The sequence below is a fragment of the Brachycentrus maculatus genome, unplaced genomic scaffold (assembly GCF_059751285.1).
Source record: "Brachycentrus maculatus isolate JH-2025_06_01 unplaced genomic scaffold, ASM5975128v1 h1tg000931l, whole genome shotgun sequence".
Classification (NCBI taxonomy): Eukaryota; Metazoa; Arthropoda; class Insecta; order Trichoptera; family Brachycentridae; genus Brachycentrus; species Brachycentrus maculatus.
The window spans coordinates 37,628-40,944 of record NW_028281653.1 but is presented as its reverse complement, the minus strand read 5'-3'; the positions used below and the strand labels follow the sequence as shown (position 1 = coordinate 40,944).

General features: G+C 30.0%; 1 non-coding gene across 1 annotated transcript; it reads right to left on the bottom strand.

Moving 5' to 3' along the window:
• Positions 1 to 1,035: 1,035 nt before the first annotated feature.
• Positions 1,036 to 1,107, bottom strand: TRNAM-CAU (transfer RNA methionine (anticodon CAU)). The gene has a single exon. It is a non-coding gene; the product is annotated as a tRNA-Met (tRNA).
• Positions 1,108 to 3,317: the final 2,210 nt, after the last annotated feature.

The window sequence follows — 3,317 nt, the reverse complement described above, 5'->3', positions numbered from 1 at the left end:
AATCCCTACAAATAAAACGCGTATATTTTAAGACAAAATATACACATGAATTTGAGGGGGTAAAAATAAAAACACACCCTTGAAATCAGTTTATTCCTTTCCAGGCCCTCTTAACCTAAAATTCACCACGTTTGTGATTGTCTTTGGAGACCCTGGACTTCTCGGGTTAGTTTATAATTCAGGACGAGTGCCCGACTGTTGATTTAGGGGAGGTTCGGGATGGGGTGGAAACTGTAGCCAGGTCCTGCAAGGGTTAGCGTGGAATCCTGCACGTAAAAGGGTTTCTTTTTTGCTTTGCGAACGGTAAAGAATTTCACCCTTCTGTGTTGTGTTTAAATATACACTTGTGTGCTGAAACCGTATATAATTTACATAAGCGAATAAAAAAGTGATTTAAAAATATGAAATGAAGCATTGTGATTTTTTTTTTCATATTTTCGAATCAATGTGATGATTTATGTTGACACTTTCCTAAAGCATAGATCTCGGTCGTTTAAATTTATCGGACGTATTTCCGCACGCAATATTTGTTTTTATAATATATTTTGAAATTTGGCTTTTTTAAGAATAAAATATATTGAAGAAATATTTAATCGATTTTTTTAAAACCCTAACCTTTCAATAACTCTTTTATTTTCAAAACCATATATTTATTTCGAAGAAAAACTTACTTTTTTAAAACAAAATTAGTATTTTGAGCAAAAAATTAAATAACGTCAAATGTTACCTGGGCTTAAAAAAAATTATTTGTGTTTTTTCGTATACTAGGCTATACTACTAAAAAATCGTATACTACTAAAAAATTAATTAAAGATATTAAACCCATCAGTAAATGATCAGCTACGATCAAAATAATCAATTTAGTACTCGATAACGTAAATTGATCGATTTTTAACTCTTTTTATCATATATATATTTTTGGAATGATTTACACTACTGACCACATGCATACATAACAAATTATTTCGAGACAAATTTATTTTTAGTACGCATTCATAATTTTTTAATATTTTTAATATTTTTAATAAAAAAATCTAGCAGAGCGTGGTTTCGATCCACGGACCTCTGGGTTATGGGCCCAGCACGCTTCCGCTGCGCCACTCTGCTGCGCTCGCCGCACGAGAAAATAGTCAACATAAGCCGTTTTCCCACCTGACGTAACATGACGTCGCATGACGTGCCGTGACGTAGCGTGACGTACACGACGACATCATCGCTCTTATTGACAGCAACTTGCATTTATTTTACTGTCAGTATAAGTGTGTGATGTATGTATTATTACAAACATAAGTTGACTCACCTGCACAATACTGCAAATAAACATATGCTATACATATCGAGTAAATGGCAATTTTTATTGTTTAAATATCATAAACTGTGTGATGTATATTAAAGATGGGTCACCAGGCGCCAGAATATCAATACATTGAAATAAATTGAAACCTGGAGAATTGAATTTTGAACTTTTATTTTAGTGAAAATATCCCTCAATTAGGATAAAAGTAGACTGGATGCAGTCAAAACGCCATCTCTCAGACAAATGTGTGGCAATATTATGTTAGATAGATGTTCGAACGGTCAAATAACGAAAAAAATTGCAAAGCTGAGAAAAGCATTATGAAAACCTCTGTAGATTTTGAAACTTGTCGTGTGTGAAATAATAATAATATAATAATAATAATCCATTTTTATTCCAGCTTGACTTAATGAAATTAAAATAACAATAATTAACAATTAAAAAAATAATAAAATGAAAAGAGAAAGAAGAGAAAAAGTAAATTTTGTTTTTTTTGGAGAGATGTAGTAGAAATCAAACTCATTGAGTAGTATTATATAAGTGTCTAATTAAAAACATATCATTCCATAATGTTAATGCCGAATCAATAACTAATATATACCGTATCTTTAGAAATAAATTACCCAAATATTTTAAGGATAAATAGTTTTAAACAAAAATTTTCAAAAATATAGAACTAGAAATAAGTATAAAACAAGATTGCCATTTTTGAAAATAAACCGAGTAGCAATTTTTTTTACGTACAAGGGTGTGAAATGTATAATGAGATATGTATGAAGAATGAAAAGACTATGAAAGAATTTAAAAATAAATGTTTTGTTCATTTGTTTAGTGTAAGAAGGTGTAAATATAAATATGATGTAAATTAAGTATACATAATTTGTTATAATTTGTATAAGTTTGTATTAAATGTAATATAAGTAAACTAAAGAAATAAATAAAAAAATAGCAGTATGTAAAATAAAATATTATGTTGGTACGTATTTCTATAAGACGTGTATGGTAAGTATAAAATGTAACATTTTTCTCGATAACTTTCAATTCGCTTTTTCTGTGAATAGCTATAACATCTACTCCTTTTTATTCGACATTTTGCAAATATACTTTGCTTTTATTTGAAAAGTAAGTAACAACAATAAATAAATAACTCCTCGGCGTAATATTTCACGCTCCATTACTTTTCTGTATCTTTTTAAAATAGAAAATAATTCAATAGCATAGCAAAGAATAAAGATTGGTTTTAGAAATGTGTTAAGGGCGAAAACTAATAATTATGGTTGAATAATTCTACTTCTTGGTGTAGGGCTAATAGCCTGTTTTTACGTGAGATTAGCCTCCTGCGATCTCGATTTCCAGTAATCAATCCATCTTTTTGATGGTCTGCTGGGAATTTGTCTACCTTGGGGTTGGCCGCGCAGTGCAATGTGAGAGAGTTTAGATAGTAAAACAATCGTTTATTATTAAATTTTACACAGAATGGAAGACTGAGATAAGCATTATCAATAAAATAAAATATTTTTTTTTTGAGATGGTTTGGTGATGTGAATCGAATGAGTGAAGAAAGGAGAGTAAAACAAGTTTATGACTCAAATGTGATTGTTACTAGAAGTAGAGGAAGACCGAGGAAAATTTGGCGATATCAAGTATTTTATGTACTTTGGGTCAGGAGTCAGAATAAAAGGCGGGTATGTATGAGGAAATGCGTAAATGTGGAAAGGGCGAATATCTTTTGCAAAGATAAATTGGTGTAGCGTTCTATTCTCTCTGCCCATCTCTGCCGGGAAGCGACTTAGTTAGTTGGTTAGTAAGATTTTTTTATTTTGTAATTTTATGACCTATCTGTAACAAGTAAATTATTTGATTTAAACAGCTCATATTGTGATGTCGTATCTAGAATGGTTATAAAAATGAAAACATTTACAATTTTTTAAGTTGATCATATTAAAAAGTTTTTTGTTGTTGTTTTTAATAAAAAAAAACATATGCCTTAATCTGGATTCTTCTTATCAAAGAATGATTA